We start from the raw sequence: 24,810 nt of genomic DNA, 5'->3' as shown, positions 1-24,810 counted from the left end.
TACACAAGACCAGCGTACACTTTCTAGCTATTAGTTCCTTCATAAGAAACCATTGTCTAGAGAATTAATCAGATAAAATCCTACAAGGTGAGTTTATGACGATTAATACTTGCAGAGACTGTGAAATTAGCTGCCAATTGGAGGAAAAACAATCCATGCGGATGATTACGAGCATGCGTTGTTCTAGATACAGCGTGTACACCTACATCCTCTAAGTTACATCATCTGTGGTATGAATACATTTGGAGGCCACCACTTGTGTCTGTGTGTATGTGTGGAGGGTAGATTGGGGCAGAATGGACTCTTAGGTGGAAGAGTTAAGGAGGTCCAAATGGTCCCTTTTCCCCCATAAATATGAGCGAGAGAAACCTGTGAAATAACTTAATCAAGCAGTTTTGTTACAAATTAAAGGTATAGATAAAAAAAATCTCAAACTATCACATAAATAACTAATTGTATTTTGTTCTGTGCATTGTAGTTCATATGCAATTGTATTTAAATGTATTTGGTGAAAAGTATGTGCATGTACTGTATGAAAGGTTTAAAAGTGTAGTTGGGTGCGTCACCCTCCACTTCTTTGCCGAGCTCTGGAAGGATGGCGATAATTAAACTTGGCCCACAGATTCCACTCTGAACTTTGGTGAAAAAATAAATGTCTTTATTCCACAGTGTGGGGAAATGGAGAAATTCTCCTCAGGTCCACACCAAAGCCTTGGCCTTAAAAGTTAAACTCCAGGTACAAAACAAGCAAATAAACAAAGCAAAAAAAAGAAAAGAAAAGAAAAGAAAAACTAGCTACACACAGTAATAGAAAAAGTGACTTTGACCTTCCGCTCTTTCATGTCACGCCCCAAACACACTCTCTCTCCCTGCTCACTTCCTGCTTCCTTTATACCTTAAGCCCCACCCCTAGTTACTCCTGGGCTTCCCTTAAATAACCAGTATGACAGGTTTCTGTAACCCCATTTCCACAGCAAACCCACACACATCCACCATCAATCCACCACCCCAACACAATCCCAAGGTTAATTCAAAATACATGTATACAGGCAAGTATTTAGAGAGATCTTTCATATTTTGTCCACTGTTATTGTCCTTGTTAGCTGAATGTTAAATGTTTAAGATTGTGCATGTTATGTGAGCTCACATGTTAATGTATGTTCTCTCCATTCTTTTCCATGTCTGCATGTTGTGGTGGAATCCTTTTGAACAGGTAAGTCAGTGTTTATTTGATTGTCCATAATGTCACCAGGTTCTGTCACTCTGTGTATAGGTCAGGAACATGGCCGTTGCTCCTGACCATGTGATGTACCAGCATCACAGGGTGTTTTATAGTTTCTCTTCGCGTGACTGTACTTCATAAACACTTCCTCTCACTGTATGCCTGCCAGTGTGTGCCCGTTTCCTAGACCCCGCCTATGAATCAAGCCCAGCACCAGGAAACAAAATTAGTTTCCCAAACACTGTTTGAATTGGCATTCCTTGATTTTGAATATTAGCCGAAATTATGTTTTCCTAATGTTATGCTTTGTAATAAACTTAAATTGATGTTCAATGCATGCAATGATTTTTCCTCCATTCGTCAGTGTCAGGCCTGTCATGGCTTGACAGACAGGAGTGTGGCGGCCCAGACGCGGGGCTTACCAGGTAAAGGGGAAAAAGGGACAAAAACCAGGCAAAGGATCAAAGAAGGGCTGAACCAGGAGTCGTTGGCGGGAAACAGGCACAGGGTGAATTGATCGTACAGACAGGTCCACATAGGAAATCCAGAAAACGGTGATAAAAGAGGCAAGCAGGAGTCGGGGCAAAAACAAGCCTTAGCACTGGATGTCCAGAACAAAGGGGTATATATACTTGAATGTGGAGAGCAAGGGAATGAGAGACAGCTGCCGTAATCAAGGTAAGAGATGGGGATGATTATTGAATTATCAGTGAGGGAAAGCTGAGGCAAGGGTGACGTCTAGTGCTGAGGTCAGGCTTGAGACATAACAGTCAGCAAATGTATGTGACCCGTAATGTATTGGAGTTAATTCAGTCTGCAAGTCTTGGTCGTCATAAATTCTCTTCATAGGGATACATATGTGGAATACATATTGCTTTGTAAGCGTATCTGAATATGTTCAAATGTACATTTTGTGATCTTTTGTACCCATACATCACATACAAATGTACTTAATATTATGTTATTTTGGAGTTGTAGTCTTACAGGTATCATTTGCACATGTATGGATATTTTTCACAGTGATTTTACTGCATATCTTCCCCAGTTACTGTTCTGTAAATTGAGATACACCTGTATTCTAGATGCTTTACATATAGAGTGCAAAACTGAAAACAACATTGTATAATGAAGCGTATTACTTACATTGGCTATTGAAATAATACAGCCAGGAAATGTGTATGCTCTTTTATGCAGTGAGTAATTAAATCTGCTCAGATGGATATACAATGTTTAGGATATCAGAATTAAAGGTACAATGCTTTGTGTTTGCCCGTGTGTGTGTGACGTACCTGTGTATGCAAAGTTGAAACGGTTGAAGAGGGGGTAGTGGTGTTTGGGGGCGATATGGGGGTGACTGGGGTACAGGAACACCCCATCAGACCCCAGTATCTTCTCCAATCTGCTTTCAACTCCTGCTTTTTTTGAAGTACAAACTGGGGGGGCTGGGCACGTCTCCACCAGACTCAAGCCTGTGAACACAAACACATCCCAGACACTGTCAATCACAGCTGTGGACAAACATATAAACAGACAGCTTCAGTTTGATGGGTTTCCCAATACATTAACATGTTCATCAGAAGGCCTCGTCCCAGTGCTGACCAGTACAGCAGCAGTAGCCAGTTCTCCCATCTTCTATTCGGCCCTGGTACAACCCCTACCCTCTAAAAATAAAACACAACACACCTGTACAGTCCTACCCAGGAAAACGTCCGAGACGATACACAGGATTGTGTGAACGGATTGGCATACACAGCCACACTGCTCTTGAATTCAGACATTCCCTTGGTAGCAGAAGCCTGTGAGAGTAAAGCCACCTATGACCGTGGAGATCCTGAAAATGAGCCGCAATGCTGTCTGGAAATGACCATTTTAAAATGTTATTATTGATCATTCACATTGTACCTGATATTATAACAATGCTATTAACACTGGGTGTCATTAGTATACATAACAATGTTATTATTGATATCTGCTATGTGCTTCCATAGGTCAGAAGTGGTGAACAAGCAATGTATTGCATATCAGCTGGAAGGAATTGCAATAATAACAAAACTACACATACATGTGCCATATGTGAAAGCCTTGTGTATTGAATGCATAGGAAGACTTGGAAATGTTTGCACCTGCATGGATTGTCACCCTGAGCAAGCAGAGCCAGTGTCCAGAGCAGGAGCCCCAGTGAAGCCATGTTCTCTGTGTGTCTCAGTGAGTGTGAGAGGGCTGAACTGTCCGCTTTAATACCCTGAGCAATGGAGCAGCGCAGTTATTATAGCTGCTGATCAGAGCAGTGAGGCAGGACAGGGATGCACAGCAGCTTCCTTTATACAAATCCTGTCACAGACAGTTAGATGAGCTGTGAGCTGTGAACACAGGTGGGACTTCATTGGGTTGGGCTAATGTTATGGTTTTATAATAACTTATTCATTTTTAATGTCTAATCAGATCATGTTGCGTCTTGGTCTTGATGTTTCTTTTGTAACTCATACCGCTTTATTTTGATAAATGTATAGATATTCCTAACTGAGACATGTAGGCTGGTTATAAACAAGACATCTTTAACAAACACCCTGATCACGGACTGGGTTAGGAAGAACTGTCACTCAAACGTAATGGACCAATGGAGAACCAAGACCTACCACGACAGAACGTAAACAACAAAAAATGAAAGCAAAGAAAGTGGCGGCGAAAGCAAAGATCGTAGCATCGTAACCAAAGATGGACTCCAGTGCTCTTGCTTTAGCATTATTTCCTTTCAATTTTTTATTTTTTGCCTTTGATATAATTATTTTTGTTTACAATTCTATAGATTTTGCTTTCGATTGTTTTATTTTTCATCTCAACAACTTAATTTTTTTTGTTTACAATATTTTTTTTATTTTGAATTCGCTACTTATGGCGCTTATTTGAGTCCATAGACTCTCCCGCTCAGAGAATCACTGCCATAACTGAACCTGCTAAACAAGAGCCTGACCTCTTTATTCAGCTCAAATCCATCACCCGTTCTTTCCAGGCTGTTTCAGCTCATCGGGAACTGCGGGTGTTTTTGATTACTGTCAGCCATTGGCCAAAGCTGATTCACTCTAACTGATTTTTATTCTACAGGTTTGTGAGCAGCATGGAAGAAGAAAGACATATACTCGTTACGAAGTGCTCGGACTGTTACAGAACACCTCATGGCGTTGCCAAGAAAAGCACATCTTGCCACTGCTGTCCACTTTGCTGCACATATTCCCAATACATGATTACTGCATCAGTAATTCACATATCCAGAGTAATAAGCAGTAATACAATAAAATCACACAGCATTTCAGATGTGAACTGGCAGAATACTGAACACACAGTGAGGATACCATGATGTCATTCTTCCAAAGGATTTTCTGTTTGTTTATAATGCCAATTCCCAAGCTGGTTGTACCTGCACATGTTCTGGATGTCCTCCACACTTAGCCTTTCTTCTGTTTATGACCTCAAGGGCATCCATTGTGGAGTGCTGGTGGTATATTCTAGAAAGCAACAGAGATTTTATTTTATTTCATAAGATCTGTCTTTTTAAAACAGGTTGGTACACAAAAGGCAGCTTGTTTAAGGTGTGGGAGCCAGATGTCAAATACAGAATTCTGGGGTCGCTTTTCTAGACAGCAAGTATCAATTAAAGGTGGGAAAATAAAACAATTGTCAAAGCTGAGCGCTCTGTGTAGGATGAGAATATAGTGCAGCTGTGAGCGATGAAGAGGTGAAATGGAGATGCAGGCAGGCAGAGTGTCTGTGAGACGGGTCTCTGTCCTGCTTGTCCTACAGAGCCTCTCTTATCTGAAATGGCACTGGACACACCCAAAGCAGCAATGCAATTTTGACCATTTTCAGTTGAATGAATCCTGAGCATCAAATGCATTGAGACCGTACACAGCTTTCAGTACACAGCCTTGTACTTTAAGATATTTTGTATATTTAGGCTACCCAGTTATTGCTTAAATAAAATGCTATTTTATTAGAGCAGTAAACAAAAGGGGAAACTAAAGAAATAAGCTTTTCATTTCTATCATTACAGTGAACTAACTTGAATATGCAAAGTACACGCCTAATAATTGCTTAGAATGAAATGCTTTTCTTTATGAAATGTAAGATTAGTGCTCAAAATAATTAGGCATCTATATTTCTACCTGGGGTTGATTATGTTGACAGTTTATGGCTGTGCTTTGCCATTAATCCAGATTTCACTTTAAAAATAATTTAAGTACATTACGCAAAATATGGCACTCACCATTGTTTGGTATTCAAAATGATTAAGCCTGAAGGCCAATAAAGCATTGGTTTATAGTAGTATACTAGGCTAGCTAAGTAATTTGCTTACAGTCTGAATTAAACAGTAGATTCCTGCTCCAAGGTCATTTGAGAGGTTTCATTTTAGTGCCCTGCATTTTGCACTTCATTTTTAAATGGGAATGTATTCGATAGATTCAAATGTATGTCTCTGTAGCCATACTAAGTCATACTAATAAAATAAAATGAGTACAAGTGAAAACTTGGCCATTATTCATTTATTTATATTGTCCTGATATTTAGGAAAGGGTGCTGTCCCTGCAGATGCAGCATCAGAAAAAACAGTTGAAAGTTTCTGATACGGCCAAAGTATCAAATGCAATATCCTCGGAACATGTAGCAAAGAAAAATAAGCTTTTTTTTTTTTGACGTGGTTCATATGCAGTTTTACAGCTTTAAAATAAAATAATTTTTAAATATTTTAAAAATCAACTGATGACACAGAAGGCAAAGTTTCTTCATATAGTGATCATTTCAAAGACAAAATTGACAGGGTAGCAATAGATGTATTTGGTTAAACTGAATTGCAAAATATAATGCACTAAAACATGCATTTCATGAAATCCTAGGTGCTCCGTCTATAACCTTATAAGTAATCAATAATCAAAGAAATTAAGAATATCAACGATCACAAAAGGATCGGAGTCCACCACCAAGGTCATCCTGGAAATCTGGAGACCAAGTGCTCAAGTCAACGAAGCCTGCCAGCCCCCCAACTATCGAACATCTGCGTATCTGAACCCCAGTGAAACACACAGGTAGTACATTTCTGTGTACTTGTCACAGGTGGCTTGCAACACCCTACTGAACAAAGACTATGCCACCCCACTTCATTAAGAGTGTGTGGAAATGTGATAACACACTTATTTTTTTAATCTTAGAGTCACTGTAGTTTTCAAGTAATCTGGAGACAGACTGGGTCAACAAAAAGGAGTTCATCAGGAGCAAGGAAGTCATTCATGATGAGACGGTCTCATAGAACAATCTAACGACGTAAGAAACACAAGCATTTCTTCTGTCATTGAGTCACATCACCCAAAAGGTGCTGCTGTCTGACAAGCTGCAAGAGTGGAAACGAGCCCTGCCACAACTCTGGACAACATGAACAGTGAACAAGCCCATGGACAACAGCAAGAAAGGCAGTGCCTGGAGGGGAGGCAGAGGATACGGCGGCTGGGAGCAACGCAGTAATGTGCTGAACTTCTCTGCAACAAGCCAAGTGGGACAGCGAAGACAAATGACAGGGTAGAGGAAGAAAGCCAGGATTGGTGCTTAACTTGGAGGACTATAGCTGTGAGGAGGTCCAGCTATTGCAAGTGAAGAGCTTTACATTGTGCATCACTGTGCGTGTGCATAACAAAACAGAAGCAAGAGAAGTCTGAGCGGTCTCTTTATGTCGCTCTCGCTTGCCACCGCTGTGCTGAGACTCTGTCCCTCTTTAGCTGCTTACCTGCCAGGAAGAAGAAAGGAAAGTAGGAGTTACTGACAAACTGCACAAATAATACAGCTTATATTTCTCTTACTTTGCTGTATACTGGGGTGGAATTTGTGTAGTCTTAGGGTTGTAACTTAGTTGTATTAGCTTATTAGCTTTTGTTGCATTTTTCCCCCTTAGCATTAGCATAGAGTTTGATAGTTCTCTTGTCCATTTCTTTTATTAAAGACAATATTAGCAAATAGTATTACAGGTTAGTTCCTGCATTATTATACTAATGGGAATTAGTGTGCACTCTAAAATAAACATAACAAACATGTATTAGTCCTTCTCAGGTAACATATAAAACCTATGACTCATAAAGCTGTTTTCTAGTCCTGTTGTTTTGGAGACTTCATCCTAAACTGCTCATCTCACTCTGTCAGACACACAGCATCCAGCCTGAGTTCACAGCACTGCTGGACTACAAGAGACTGTTGTACCCAGGAAGACAATTTGCATACAAGAGCCACTTTGCATGGGCAGCACATGCTTCAGTGCTCTGGGAGTGTTTATAGCCCTGTGAGTTTAACACTTCATGACTGAGAGCTGCCCTTCATGGCAACACAATCCACAACAACAATGACTTTCATGACCGTCTTCATCTGGGCTCTCGCCATCTGCACTCAGGGTGAGAAATGTGTTAACTGTAATTTTGTATGTATTATTTTCTAATATGTGTGTTCCTATTTTAGCAACACATCAATTATTATTTACTAATACAATTCTTCATGTATTTAATGTAAAAACTTCTGATTAAAGTAAAAAGGAAAAATCATGATATAACACGATAAAAAAAAACGTGTATATTTACAACATTTCATTAACTTAATATATGTTTATTATGTTTAGAAACCAGAGGACAGGTTACTGTGACTCAGACTCCACAAGTCAAATCTGTTCAACAAGGAGAGACAGTCACTGTGAACTGTAAAACCAGCAGTGCAGTGTACACTACTGGTGGCTATCACTACCTAGCCTGGTACCAACAGAAACCTGGAGAAGCTCCTAAATTCCTGATCTATGATGCCACTACCCGTCAGTCTGGGATCCCAGAGCGATTCAGTGGCAGTGGATCTGGGACTGACTTCACTCTGACCATCAGTGGAGTCCAGCCTGATGATGCAGGAGATTACTACTGTCAGAGTTACCACTATCTCAACAGTGTGTATGTGTTCACACCGTGCTACACAGTCGTACAAAAACCTCCCTCAGCTGAACTGCACAGAGACTGCACTGCTGCAGCTGAGACCTACTGCAGGTGCTGAGGGTGAAGGCAGTGAAATGGGACACAGCCTGTGAGGAGCTGCACTGCGCACACACTGAGCTTCAATAACAACACTGAGATAAATAAAGCTACGGAGGATTACATTTTAGGCTAGTATTAGTTTGTTATTTTGTAGTTCTTTACTAGTATTGCAAATGTATTGAAGATAATATTAATAACATGTACAGCTCTGGATCAAATTAAGAGACCACTGCAAATTATTCTTAAATCAGAATCTCTACATGCATGGCAGCCATTCCATTCGTGTGTCTGTTGAATTCTAATACAGGCACACCCCATTCTACTGAATGAGCTGCTGATTAGGTGATCACCTGAACCAAATCTTATTTAACGAGGAAAAGTATAAAAACCACTACTGTGGTCATTACTATCCTCTTGCAATAGGACCAGCTGGATTGCAAAAACAGTGCTAGTAATACCCTAAAAGTAATTGGAATAAAAAAACTATTGACCATGCCAAGAGAGTTGAAAAGGAAAGTTTTGAGTGAGGAAAAGTGTTCAATTCTGGCTTTACTGGCAGAGAGATACAGTGAGCCTGGGTTGCTTCCATCCTTAAAATTTCAAAGAACAAGGTCAAGCAGCAGACATTGGGGACAACAAAGCTACAGACCGTAGAGGGCAAAAACGACTCCCCACTGATCGGGATGACCGCCAACTCATTCGAATGTCACTCAACAACCATAGGATGAAATCAAATGACCTACAAAAAGAATGGCAAACAGCAGCTGGGGTGAAGTGCATGGTGAGGACGGTTTGAAACAGACTCCTAAGGGCAGGGCTGAAGTCCTGCCAAGATAGAAAAAAAGCCCTTCATCAATGAGAAGCAAAGAAGAGCCAGGCTGAGGTTTGCAAAAGACCATAAGGATTGGACCGTAGAGGACTGCAATAAGGTCATCTTCTCTGATGAGTCCAATTTTCAGCTTTGCCCAACATCTGGTCGTCTAATGGTTAGACGGAGACCTGGAGAGGCTTAAAAGCCACTAAGTCTCACACCCACTGTGAAATTTGTTGGAGTATCGGTGATGATCTGGGGGTGTTTCAGCAAGGCTGGAATCGGGCAGATATGTCTTTGTGAAGGATGCATGAATCAAGCCATGTACAAGGTTGTCCTGGAAGAAAACTTGCTTCTTCTGCTCTGACAATGTTCCCCAGCTCTGAGGATTGGTGTTTCCAGCAGGACAATGCTCCATGCCACACAGCCAGGTCAATCAAGGTGTGGATGGAGGACCACCTGATCAAGACCCTGTCATGGCCAGCCCAATCTCCAGACCTGAACCCCATTGAAAACCTCTGGAATATGATCAAGAGGAAGATGGATGGTCACAAGCCATCAAACAAATCTGAGCTGCTTGAATTTTTTCACCATGAGTGGCATAAAATCACCGAACATCAATGTGAAGACTGGTGGAGAGCATGCCAAGATGCATGAAAGCTGTGATTGAAAATCAGGGTTATTCCACCAAATATTGATTTCTGAAATCTTAAGTTAAAACATTACTATTGTGTTGTTTAAAAATGAATATGAACTTATTTTCTTTGCAGTATTCGAAGTCTGACAACACTGCATATTTTTTGTTATTTTGACCGGTTGTCATTGTCTGAAAATAAATGCTCTAAATGACAATATCTTTATTTGGAATTTGGGAGAAATGTTATCAGTAGTTCACAGAATAAAACACAAATGTTCATTTTACTCAAACTGTCATGGTCCCCTAGCACTCCCCCTCTATCCCCACTAGGGGCCGCCATTTCCCTGCCTTCTCCCTCCTCTCCTCATTCTATCATCCCATTAACATTCCATACACCCTTGTGCACTCTTGCTTCCACCCTCTGTTCCTATTCGCCCTGCACCTGCCTTCCCAGTTCTTGCTTCCCTTTATAATAATAAAAATACACTGTAAAAAAGTTTGTAGAAATTAGTTTAAAAAAATCAAAAACAACAAAACAAATAGCAAAAGTAAAAGAACATAAAACATAAAATAGTACATCACCATAATAGATACACTGAATTACCCTAAATCAAGAAGCATATAACTCATTTTTACTGTCACAATATATAGAAAACACATAATTTTACAGTGAAAATATACAATTCTGGTCAAATGAATGGGAAAATACCATAATGTCACAAGCAAGTAATTTCCCTAAATGTATGGTATTGCTCTGTATAAATTACAGATTTTGCTGATGTGTACATTTAAATTTACAGTATAAAACCTTTTACCATTAAGCAAAAACATACCTTTATTTCTACAGAAACAAAATGTTAAAAATCTGGTATATATTTGTTGATTTCAAGGTAAAACATGTATTTAAATATACTGCAATGTACTGTCATTTTATGTAATGTCCTTGTGAATATGGGTCTAATCTGACACTTAATGTGCAGTGTTTGGAGTTGCTATGATAGTACAGGTTGTTGGTATGGTATTCCTAGGTGTTTGATAAGGTGCACAAGGTGGTTGCTGTGGTGTACTAGGAGTTTGTTAGGGTACTAATTGGTTGTAGATTGCAGCTATGTGTACTACAGTTGCTAAAGTGTTTGTAGGGGATTGCTAAAGTGCACTTGGTTGGTTAATAATCAGATCTAGCACTTACCCAACCCCACCCCCCCCACCGACCCCCAATATTTATAACATGATACACTTGATTACTGCGATTTGACTGGGAGAGCACAGGTAGCTTAGAAGATAGAGAAGTAGGCCTACTGCCCAGCACACTATTTTGCATTGCTGGTCACAGGGGGGGGGCAGTAAAAAAAATAAAACATTGTACTCAAAAGGAGGTAGGATATGGTGTAATGACACTCCACATATAGTGCATCCGGAAAGTATTCACAGTGCTTCACTTTTTCCACATTTTGTTATGTTACAGACTTGTTCCAAAAATGGATTAAATTAATTATTTTCCTCAAAATTCTACAAACAATATTCCATAATGACAACGTGAAGGAAGTTGGTTTGAAATCTTTGCAAATGTATTAAAAATAAAAAACAAAAAAAGCACATAAGTAAATACATAAGTATTCACAGCCTTTGCCATGACACTCAAAATTGAGCTCAAGTGCATCTTGTTTCCACTGATCATCCTTGAGATGTTTCTACACCTTGATTGGAGTCCACCTGTGGTAAATTCAGTTGATTGGACATGATTAGGAAAGGCACACTCCTGTCTATATAAGGTCCCACAGTTAACAGTGTATGTCAGAGCACAAACCAAGCCATGAAGTCCAAGGAATTGTCTGTAGACTGCTGAGGTCGGAGCTCAATGCCCTGGATTCGAGCCGCACACCACTGGCACCTCTCCGAGCTCCGCACCGCAGCGGCTCCAGCGCAGTACAGTGCTTAGCCTGCTACGCCAAGAGATTGGGTCTCCCACTGTGGGAGGCTTAACACTACAATACTTTTATGGAGGGGTTACGTCACTTTGTAACGGGGCTCAATCAGGTTATAATGAGCACGTTACACAAGGACAAAAAAAAAACATGTGGCTCCATACAGTTTAAAAGAAAGTGGCGTTGTCAAGACAACACATCAACAAAGAAAAAGAAGAATACCAACTTTCCATGCTGATGTCACATGATTTCCTTTCAACTGCCTCTTTCTTTACACCATTTTCTCTGCAGCTCTTGAACATTTTTTGCATGCAGGTGCACCCGGTGAGTATCCTACCAACTGCTAACGGAAATTAAACTTTCACACTTTTTACCTACCTAGCATTTGGCACCATTTCTGCGTGCCCAGCATTGTGCATCTCTGGGAATTACGCTACATGGCACATTTTGACTTGGGAATCTTACCCAACGTTACGGTTATCTTGGCTAATGTTGAAATTAACACCGTTTTGTGTTACCCTTGTAAAAACTATCTAGTTATTTAAGGGTAAGTTAACGGAGCTACCTTTACAAGTTGAGAGCTTGTCTAGCTAATATAGTTGACGTAACACGTTAGGGATTTTTGTGTTGAACATTAGCTAACTTTACCCAAGGCTGGCTAAGGAAAGGTGCTTTGGAGCCAGTTGCAAGCAGACATTTTGTAGATTTGGAGCTTTTAAGGCTCATTTTTACTGGAGGCCTAATGTATCTGGTGGTAATGTTACTGTCGGGACAGCTGTTACCGTTTTTAAATGTGCAATGGCTTTGTGTGAACACCAGTGTCAAGATACAGAAGATCTAATACTGGAAGGAGCATATTGTGGAAGGACGTGCTGTGACTTGTCCAGTGTTTAACTGTTTTTTAGGTCAAATCTTCATTTACTGCCCACATATCACGGAAACAGATTTTGCAGACCGCAGTATTAGTGACTTATACAGAGAATCTGCTTCGGTCATCATCTGTTCCAACTGAATCAGACGACTTTGTCTCACAAGTGTATGAGGCGGGTACAGAGATAGGCACAGATGAACGCGATATGGAAATACCCGAGAATTTCAGTGATCTTTTTCTTAGAAACGTCTCTTTATTCTACTTGAAATTGCAGGGACAGTTTCTACTACCTGCTTCGACCATACAGGGCATTGTTGAGGAGATGCAAAACATACATGAGTAGAATCAGACATACTTTGAGTAAACTTACATCACTGCTACAAAATGACACATCATTATCAGATGCGGATATCACCAAAGTTTGTGAGTCTGTCAGGGGATTTGATTTGTTCGCTGCATGTGATACAGGGCCAATGAGGACAGCATACTCAAGAGCTCAGGCTTCAAAAAAATGTTTAACTATGTGGAGCCTAAGAAAATGTTTTTAGGAAGAGATGAGAACAGGACAGATAGGTTTGCCTATTATGTGCCTGTGAGAGAGACTTTGAAATGTTTGTTAGACTCTGATTTGTGGCAGAATTGTGGATCAGCAGAGCACTCGGCTGAGTCTCCCTCAGATGTTCTGTGACATTAGTGACGGTCAAATATTTACATCCAATTATTTTTTTGGTCAAAATCCATCAAGTTTGAAGCTTGTACTGTACCAGGATGCCTTTGAAGTCATTAAACCTGGATCTGCAAAGACCAAACAAAGTATTAGTGGTTTATGCATCTGTTGCTAATTTGCCACTTCATGTACGGCAGGGGTGTCAAACACTTCAAAACACACATCTGACCTAATTGCTGCTCTGAGGGGGTTAATTTGTTTTTAGGAGACCTGACACCTTTTTCGTTAGACAATGTCAATGTCCAGTGTAATGTGTTGTGCTGAAGCGATCATGTCGTTGTGATGTCTGGGCGGATGTGTTGAGCTTCATCAATGACACAGCTGTCCACACAGGTCTGCGCTTCACACACTGAGAGGACCTGCGCGCAGGCGCTCTGTGGTACCGGTGTTCTGACAAACTGAGCTGCCTAGCGAAAGTACGCGTGCGCAGTAAACACGCCCATAAATCTGTAGGAAATAATTATGTACATTTAAAATGATTTTGGTCGGGTTAATTCATAGTGACCAATTTGCTATTTACGCCTAGATGACAGGATGAGCTACACAGGGTTTGAAAGCTTCTAATACAGTGGTGTTGAAAAACAGGTGGTAGCCCATACTGACAGGTCCCTTCTGTCCGACAGGATGAGCTACCTCGGATTTTAAGTGTTAAAATACAGCTGGTAGCCAATTCAGACAGGTCCTTTATGTGTGATGGGAGGAGCTGCTTCATTTTTTCAGTCGGGGCAGCTCATTCCAGCTGGTAGCCCATTGTTTTCAGATACCGGGCAGCTCATCCTGATAGGGAAGCTCAGTTTGTAAGAACACCGGCGCTGTAGTAAGGACTGCAGCGCCAATGGGCCTGAACTGCGCCAAAGTGTGTCATTGATGCAGGACTGGATCACTTAAAAACGACTTGCATACTGCATCATCTCCAAAGGTCTTGATAAGAGCATGCAAATTCTCCTTTTGTAATTGCGCAGCGAGCAGCAATCTTCATCAAACCAAAAGAATAATCGAAAATAGTAGTTTAAACAGAGCAAACTAATCACAGTAAAAAACATACAATATAACCACACGTGAGACCAAACACCAGTACAAATACAAAAGAACAAGAACCAAAATATTGCATATTGTTTTGATTCTAGCGAGCATCAATTAACAATTCATCTCAAATGCAACTGCTTAACATCAAGAGAATAAAAAACATTGACCTTGGGTAACCATAGCCAGGATGCAAGATGCTCCACCCAGTCTTGCCTTATAAATAGACATTAGGTACTAGTATAGATGGGATTCAACAGAATATAATACAATACTTAGGCGATGCAGCCAGGCTTACCAGCAACAGCAGAAACCAGCACTGCTAGAGGCCCCATGTCTGTGAAAGAGCGTCTCTCGCTTAAAATAACAACAAGTTTAAATAGCAATAACTTGACAATTAGTCAGTTAGGACACCGATTGAAATTAGGAAACAATGCATCAAACTGAGAAACCCTATTAGTCTTAAACTGTAGCCACCTGCTACACATGGTTTGCTGTAGTTTGTTTTTAATTCAGCCACTTTGTGCAGCCTCTCTCTCTCCAAACACCCAATACTTCTCTGCGTTTAGTCTCGTAGTGCTGCTGTATATTGAATTCTCTCATCACGGATAAACTCTCCTCACAAACGAGCATACAGGTTTTAAACTCTGCTTCACAAAAAAGGATCTAGGCATGCTAAGGTGTTCTCTGAATTACTAGCAGACGAAGGAATTGGAGGAGAATGGGATTGTAATATCAGATGAAACAGTAAAAGAAACATTGTTTTGCATTGCTGGAGATAATTTGGGCTCGCATTGCATTGGTGGTTTCACAGAAAATTTCAGTCGCTCACTACATTTCTGTAGGTACTGCCTAATAACCCGATCTGAATTTCAGGGTGATGATCCAAATCTGTGCGGACCATTGTGCACCATTGGGAGCTACAATTCTGCTGTTGATCGCCTCCAGACTGGAGATAATCCAGATGTGGATGGAGTAAAGTTCAAGTCAGTATTCAATTCTTTGAAATACTTAAATGTCTGTCAGCCAGGCTTACTACCTTGTCTAGGACATGACATCTTTGAAGGGGTTTTGTCTTATGATGTTGCACTGTATCTTAAGAATTTGATAAAGAAAAAGGCATGGTTCACTTACTCCACTTTGAATCACCGCATTAAACAGTTCAAATACTGTGGCGCTGATACTTCTACAAAGCCTTGTGAGGTCAACCCTCAAGCAGCTAAACTCTCAGGTCAGGCCATACAAAACTGGAATTGTCTAAGGCTGCTCCCTCTCCTAATTGGTGAAAGAGTGAAAAGATACATCAGATGATGTGTGGCAGTGGACTCTGCAGCTGAAAGACATTGTGGACATGGTATGTGCTCAGAGAATCTCTGTGCCTCAGATTGCATATTTTGATATTGTTATTCAAGAATATTTAGAGTCAAGAAAAGTTGTATTTCCAGAATGTAATCTGAAACCAAAACATCACTTTTTACACCATTACCCAGCATTGACTCTGAAATTCGGCCCCTTGATGAGACTATGGACAATGCACTTTGAAAGTAAGCACAGTTATTTTAAGAGATGTGCAAGGAATTTGAAAAATTACAAAAACCTCTGTCTTACTCTCAATGAAACACATCAGATGTTCCAGGCTTACCTTTCAGCAGGATCAATGGGTCAAGCTGTTTTGCAAGTTGAAGGTGGTTCTCCATTTTACACAGCATTGTACAGCAAAGCTATTCAAGATGCAGTCAGACAGTTTGGCTTCTCTGAGAGTAACACAAGGGTCACAGTAGAAATGCTGTATAAGGGAACATCATACAAGAGAGGACAATTCCTTGTTACAGGGAACATTGATTCTGTGGAGTTTGGTGAACTAGTGCTTATTTGGAAAAAAATGACACCGTTCATTTTCTGGTGTCAAAGTACATAGCAGAATTCCTTACTCAGTAAGGAAAGACAATGAAAAAATGCAGTGTCTGAACATCAATAACTTGATTGATTTTTATCCATTGCCATCTTACATGAAGGATGGATACCAAATAGTTCGATTGAAACACAGTGTGCGGTCACATTAATGAATGCCTTGGGCTGTCATTCTGGTGTGATTGATGTGTAATTGAGCTTTATTCACCCTTTCATACTCAGAAATGGATGATGCAGAGCAAAGCATAATATGCAGTACCATTACTAAGGTGTTGCCAGACCTCCCAGCCTCCATTCTAAATATAGAGATTCATGGAGAGGAGACACTACAATCATTGGGAGTGGAGACCACTGAAGATTTGAACTTCAAAGAAGCTGATCTGCTTTCAGTACTAAGGCCAATTCAAGCAAGAAAATTGGTAACTTATTGGAAAGAAACCAGTAAGTGCATTTTTACTAGTTTTAAGTATAACCAAAGATAAAACATAATTCAATACATTGTTAATTTCATTATTTTTGTTTTACAGCACAGAGCACTGAAATCCTCAACCGTCAGCATTAACCTCTCCAGCTTCCTCAACATGCTCCTCACTCCCTGCCTCGCCCAGCTGCTCTATTGCTGCTGCAGGTTGGGTCGACAGCTTCCATGTTCCATGGGAGAAGTTTCCTGAAGCCTTGATGCAGTGTTTGGAGAGGGGGAAAAGGCCAAGCCCACAGTTATGGAGAGAAATGATCCAGATTATTGCATCGGAGAAACAAACAGGAAACAAGCCTCCACAGAAGTTGTTAAAAAATGGTTGCCAAGTATCCACAGTCACTGCAAGATGTCATAGAAGGGGATGTGGTGGGAGCCGGGTATCATTCACTAGTCAAGCAGTTACAAGCCCGAATCGAAAGTGTGAAGCGGTCTTCAGCACCAAGGATAATGAAGCGCAAATGGGCGTCAGATTAGTATGACACAGAGGAAGTCCAAGCTGAACAAAAGGCAACTGTTCAGGACACGTATAGCTGCATAAAGTGGGACATGAAATTCATGCCAGTGAATGAGGCACCAGAAAGACAAAATGAAGGTGCTCAGTGAACAGACTATCTTCAGCCCAGACGAGGAAAAAAAATCTTATGAAGTGCACCTACTACCCAACGTAAAGAGATAATCAAGGGAGCAGATCTACAATCCCTCATGGAGGATTGGCATGACAGTCCACTTCCAAGAGCTCACTGGGGTATCACTAAAGGATACTTTCATCACAAGTGTAGAAAAAAAGGGAAAACGGCTTTTAGACTTTATAAGAACCATTTGTGCAGACGAGAGCAAACGAGTATTGCAGGCTGTCACTAAGCTGGAAATTATGAGAGGACAATCGGAGGGCTGCTCAGAAGATGTCAAAGATATGGTGCTCCTTCTTCTCTACTATTTTGATGAAAAAGAGGAGAACCTCTTCCACTATGTAGAAGAAACATGTCTGGCAAAAGAAGTACAAGTGGAAAACTTGTCTGTGACACCATGCCTCATTGTATGTGGTAAATTGATATTTAGTTTTACTGTAGGAGTCTAAGCTAATTTAAGGAAATATTACATAAAATGTACTGTCATGTTTTAAAGTGCTAGTTGTGGTTCTTCCCTAGTGGTATTTTCTCCTCCATATGAGTGTAATAGATTCTCCAAGTATAACCCATCAGCTTCTTCCCTGTGGTGAGAACAAGCAATTCACTGGGATTGTGCTTTAAAATGAATTAAGTAGATCTGAACCAGCAAACAGGAGGATGTATTACAGTCACATGGAGGAGAAAATACCACTGGATGTGGAAGAACCAGAACTAGCACTTCTTAAGATCACTCTTATGTTACTAATGACTTGTTTGCTGTGATCTATTTTCTAACCTGCATCAACCTCCAGCTATGCCTCAAGGCAGTTCATGCGGAGTATAGACCGCATGGTTGTGAATCACCAAATCCCACCTTTATCTCTGCCATCTGTTTGATATTTTGAAAGCTACTTCTGCCTCAATATCCACTATCCTGTGGGTCTGTGCTCCACACTTGAGTTCCTTCAGAGGTAAATAAAAACTATTCATTTCATCCTTTAGAACAAATCACTGTATATAGTGGTTGATTATGATTTCTTGTGTTCACAAAGGGGTTTCTTCAGCATCAATCCAGAGAAGGGCACAAAAGTTGAAACAGAAAAACAAGAAGCAACTATCAGTCAACACCAAGAGTCCTCACCCTCATCAAAGATCTCTCTGATCATGAGTGGAGAGAGACATGTTAAAGATGGACTTGTCTAACCGGCTATTAAATCTTATGAGGTGACATAAGCATACGGTCGTGAGAATCACGTTCGCACATTTCTGCTTCCTATTGTTGTTATTCTGCTAGCCTACTTGTTAAGAGTAATTGGTGAATGCATTTTTGTCAAGACTGAAGCGGGGGCTTTTTTAGAACCCTGGACAGCACTGCTCCAACTCATCCATTGAGGGTTCGTTGATTTCTCCATAGCTGGCCAGTCGGCCATATAATTCACTTTGTATCCCTGTTTATTGAACAAACATGTTAGATTAGAGCTGAGGGGTGTACTACGAAGGGAGTTTAACCTACTCAGATTTAACTGGGGGTTATCGAGGAAAGTCAGGGTTGACAAGCTCGGATTACCTAAACTGGTGTTAACCGGTACTACGACGGTGGTTAAGATGTCAGTTAGTTGACTCGGTGTAACTTAACTGGAGTTAGTTCGTGTGAAGTGGGTGCGCAGTGTCTGTGCGCCGGACTGTCCCCGGAATAATGCAGCTGATAATGTCAGGATATGAGGACTTAAAGAAAGGTTAGCGGATAAATGTAACACCGTGGCGCCACCAAAGCCAGGGAGGCTTGTTGGCAGCGCATTGCAGACAAAGTCAATCGTAAGAACAGTGTTCTTGTCATATGTTCTTGATTTTGTCTCACAGGTTCTTCTTTTATTCGTAATATGATTGAGATGTAAGGACACGTAAAATTGTCTGTCTAAATATGTGACAACAATTAGGATAATTCAATTATAACCTACACATGGGCTACATCTCTGCAATTGACCCGTTACTCACTGTTAATTAATTAAGATCTACTAAAGCACCCAGGCTGTAGGGCTGCCTGTATGAATTGAATGCTGTTGTGTAGAATAACTTCATTCTAACAATCATTTCAGCTGCAGCCCCAGTGGAAAGCGCACCTGCAAGTAGAAGTTTTAAGGAGAAAATAAGGTAGACTAGCCTACATGTCAGATCAAATACGATATGATCAAATACCTGAACACTGATGCTGTGAAATGACTTCCTATTCCCATAATCCCCCTCATGTTCTCCCAGGGGTGCTCTAATGGGGAAATGCGTAGTCAATCACACCAATCACCCTCGGGATTCATATGGAAAATAAATGTGTTGTGTATATAGGCCCAGCATATGCATATTGAAAATAGATCAAGTACTTCTAAATTGCGAATTACCTGTGATCGCATAAAAAGCCTCTTTGATCTTTAGAAGGCTTAAATGGCCAGGGACACAACACATGCATCCAGCAGTTTAGAGAGAGCAAGAGCCACTTTGCGAGCTGCACGGCACACAGTATTCTTGCTCAGATGTGCAGCATCACCGATGGGATACATGAAGTGTCCGCTGGCAGAATACCGCACAGCAAGACAACAGCGAGGGCATCACTCCGGCGAGTGGCATTGACACGTCTGGCCCTAGAAGCTGGCAAAGACACCGAATTCCCTCGGATCAGAATCAATATCTTTCATAGAGAGCATCATCGGGGTAAGATAGAGGAGCTGCCCGGTCTCTACACACCCTCGCCTTGCGGAGTGAGCCTCTCACAACCCGTGCCCAATGTCGATTGGGTCTTCCAAATGTGCCAGCATTTTTCTCGACAAGACTGTGGGCGGAGAGGCAGTGCTTATAGAGAGTAACACCGAGTTAACCACGAAGATTACAGTGTAGAGATGCGTGTATATTGCCAAGAGTGCACACCTCGGGTAAAACTTATCCACCTTCGCAGTGCGGGTTAACCGGGAAGTTACACCCGACCTCGCAAACTTACTCCTGAACTTACCTGGATAAGCCAGTTACCTCGCTTCGTAGTACAGCCCTCTGTTCTAGTCAACCTAATAACGTTACTGTTTATACTGAGTGCGATCTTCTCTACCATCACTTGTGGAGTATTCATCTCTAGTGTTCTGGGGTTTGAACACATTTTTCAGTATATATATTCTTTAAGTTCTCTCTCGGTTGAGTGTGTGAGGACAACAGAGGACGGTGCAGGCTGTCCTGGGTCAGGGCTAAAATGTCTGATGGCCATTTGTAACGGTAAACCTCACTGCCAATGTTCTCTTTGAAAAATAAACAGGTTTGGCAAACTCTAGAGCTTACTGGCATCTACAGCTGCTGGTCAAAAAAACATGATACATCATACAGTTGTACGGTGTTTATCATTTAAATACATTGTAATTAGATTTACAGTATATTTGTGATTTTAAAATAGTTCACTGTAAACCGCTTTATATTATAGATGTTTTTACTGTAAAAAGGTTTACAAAATATCAATTTTTAGAGTAATTTACTGTAAACAGTGTTATCAACTGTGAAATTTACAGTTGACAAAAAAGAATTATGTATTGTGTTATACATTGTACATGTTATACTACAGCTGCCAGTTTTTTACCGTAAAAATAACAGGGTTTTTTTCACAGTGTAATCCAGAGAGAGATGCAAAGGAATTGATTACGAGCAGCTGCACAGAAGAGGTCCAAGAGGCAACCTCAAGAAGAGGCTTTGAAAAGTCCAGGCGCTTTTACTCAGACCACGGGAGAGAAAGCTAACAGGGCCCACATGTCTGTCCCGGGATCAGTGGAAGACAACTGGCCAGGAAAATTGAATATTAGGGGGGCTTGTATAATGTATCAAACTGGTTCATATCAGACTCTGTTCTTCTCGGTATCAGGGTTGAACAATGGCACAGCACCGTAGCACAGTAAGACAGTGACCTCGTTCACAGACACACAGGGAAAGACATGCAGTTCTTCAGGTGCGAGGTAAGTCGTGATGTATGCAGTTTGAGATGTCCTCTGCACACACAGTACAATTGCGGGCGTGTAAAATAAAGGATTTCACAAAACTCCAGCTCAGAAGAAAATTCTGCAGTCAGTGTGGAAATCACTCTGTAACGGCGGTTTACCAGGCAAATAATTACATTTACCAATTTAAATGAACACCGTTACTAGGACGCAGTAGGGAATACTGGGAAGCTAAACCCCCTCTTCCTACTACACCCTATAAAACCAGGGCAGCGCTAAGGGAGCCCACCCATGCAACACGCAACACAACCCTTACATTTGTTAAACAACAATATCATTCCCAGAAGCACAGAATGCGTCACATAATAGATTCGCTAAATCTCATTACATGAGCAGCCATTAAGACAGGGCCATTTGCATTCAAAAGCTACTGAGTAGCAGCAGTGTAGACAGCATTAACAGTCAGCAATTCAACAATTAAGTCAAAGTCATTGAATGCAATAGATACTGAATAGCAGCAATGTAGACAGCATTAACACTTCAAATTACACTGCATCTCGTCCTGGCAGCAATCAACGCATGGGCAATAGCTTCATACTTAGCACAATTACAGTTCTGCGGTCCTAACCCCACTTATGCAGCCAAGCAGAAATCAAGCCAAACCCGGTGGCCGTCCGTCCGGTCTGTCACTCCGCTGCCAACCCCCCTGTCTCCACACCACCAAGCTCCTGCCGTATCGACCCAAATCAGAACAGGAACCAGAAATAATTACAGACAAACTGCATGTCTGTACTCAGATAGAAATGTAAGTCACGTTAGAGCTGCTGCTGTTGATGGTGGTTTGTCGATTGATTTAGAACTAGAGGATGAATCGAGTGGGCCTGAAGTTGGGAACTTATCTCAAAAGTTAAAATCAATCATTTTCATTGTCTTGCTCGATATCCTTTTATTGAATAGAGCAGGGGTTCCCAACCCGGTCCTGGAGGCCCCCCTGCCCTGCTGGTTTTTGATCCAACCGAAATCTGAATTGCTTAATTGATTCCTTAATTGAGTTAACAATGCAATATAAGGCTCAATTATATTATTAAAAGATCAGTTGGAACAAAAACCAGCAGGGCAGGGGGCCTCCAGGACCGGGTTGGGAACCCCTGAAATAGAGTATTCTGTTATCCATGAATAATTGTGTTCTGGTCGGCTGAATACATGCATAACACTTTCACAGAGAAAAGGTTGTGAGATTGGATAAATACCAATGAATGGCGATAGTCATTCTACCTGCAAGGTTCACTTGGAAAAATGACTAAATCACAAACATATCAGGCTCATTGAAGCGTCGCTAGTCAAACTCTCTTCAGAAGACAGTTAAGGAAAACAGAGAAGATGTTTTGATATTTTATCTGTCAATTTCAAGGACTGGGCTTTAGATGGCTGATGAAAAGGAAATGTCACATAACAGGGAATTTCCTAGAGTTATGCTTTATGCTTTTTGCAAAATATGACAAGCAATTCAATGGAAACTGTATGGCTCATTCTACATGACCATCCATGAAATACAAAACAAGATCCCATATATTGCGACTGACAGAATGAGCTCAATGTGGGATTGCACTGCCTGATAGCTGAAGAAGGGCAATGTTTCAAGCAAGAACAACTCTGTGTGATCTGTGTTCGCTATGTGGGCTCTGACATGAATGTGTACGAGCAATTTCTCAAGTGTATGGACTGTTCCCAATCCACAAATGCAGAGGGCATCTACAGTTGTCTCAAAGGTGTACACTCTGGCAAACCTGGACACTCAGGCAAGTCAGCAGAGGAGTTGCCTAGCTCACCCGAGTTAAGTATCGTTTTTTCAGGTCTTCTAGTTTAGCTAAGAGATACATTGATTGTTTATAACTTTATAACGAGAAGTTACCTGACATAAATACTAACCTGCGTAGTTATTTAATGTCTGACTAACAATACTAACGAGAGACTCACCTTCGTCTTACTAACCGGTATTGTAGTCAATGTGTTTATAACCTTTTTTGTTTAACGATTTGTGTTATCATATGCGATCCCATGGTCTTTGATTTGGTCACAGAAGTGATTTGTCTTTGATTTGTTGATCTAGAGTTGAATTTTAATTAGTTTTTCCCTTTTGTATAATTAGTGTAGTGCTACATTTAGTCTTTGTTTTTGAATAAATTTGACAATTTATATATTTGGAATTGGTGTCTGTGTCCAATTATTACAGAAATTGAGTTCTACAAGATTCCAGGATTCGTGATAAGGTGATACTATAAATTCACTTCTTTAATTGAAATGTATAAGTGTACCTTACGCTACAGCAGTCTCGACCACACTGCACCAAGCTACCTTCAGTCACTCGTCTCTCCATACATCCCCTCCAGACCACTGCGCTCCTCCAGCGCCAGAAGACTAACTCTGCCTCCTCTCCACTCTCCTTCCTCCAGAGCCGCTCCTACTCATCTCTGGCCCCTAAGTGGTGAAACGACCTGCCCATTGAAATCGAAACAGCAGAGTCTGACCTCATTCTGGCACTTACTCAAGACTTTCAGAGAGTACTTGTAATTTAGTCATTTACTCTCCTATTCCTACAAGATAACACTTATACAACATTGTCATACTTCTTGCTTTGCTCTACTAGTACTCCTATTGCTTGTTTATTTTGATTTCCTCTCTCTTTCCCTTAGCTCTTAACTTCTTGTCTGCACTTATCAGCTCTTACAATCCAGGATGTAAGACCTTGTAACAGAATTTGTATGGGTTAAATAATGTTGGGCGCCAGGTGAGCATTTTAATCCCACCAAATGAAATAAAAGACCATACAAAAACCAGTTACGTAGGACCCTGTAGCAAAACAATGTTTCTACCCACAGAACCCCCCGTGAAACCCTTTACACCCACATTATTTGGCATTCACAAGCTTAAGATAGGACAATACACTGTAAAGGTCGAATTTATATTTAAGCATATCACAACTTTAGGAATGTGCACCTCATCATATTACAAATAACACACAAACATGTGTACTATCTTTCTTACATCTCATTAGCTTAGCATAACAGCTCTAGAAATGTGCAAATTTGCTAAATCACAAGCTAACAAACATATGCAAGCATTAATATGAATATTTCATTTAGCATAACAACTCTAGAATTATGTGCAAATAGGCAAAATTTCAAAGAGGACACCATGTACCAATACGCAAAATACCTGGAGACAATCACATAACCACTCTAGACGTGTGCAAATACGCGTATCACCAGCAAACATACATATGCAGGCATTAGTTAGAACATTTCAGTTAACATAGCAATGCTAGAATTGTGCAAATTAGCAAACCTTCATAGGAAACCCTAACGTCAGGGCAGCCTAATAATACAGATAAAAGCAAGCATATATGTACCCACCACAACACAAATGACTGCAACATACTAATATACCCAGATGCGTCCGCCACTCATTGATTGATACTCCAGTTATCCCGTGAACAAAACAAAATCGTTCCCACAGCTGTTTTCTAAGACCCTTATGTCCCACAATACTTCTCCACAGTTCTCCTTGGATCAATTCATAATGTCGAGGTTATAGT

Source organism: Amia ocellicauda, chromosome 13 (genome assembly GCF_036373705.1).
Source record: "Amia ocellicauda isolate fAmiCal2 chromosome 13, fAmiCal2.hap1, whole genome shotgun sequence".
NCBI lineage: Eukaryota > Metazoa > Chordata > Actinopteri > Amiiformes > Amiidae > Amia > Amia ocellicauda.
The sequence above is the reverse complement of the archived record's forward strand: the minus strand, read 5'-3'. Positions refer to the sequence as shown.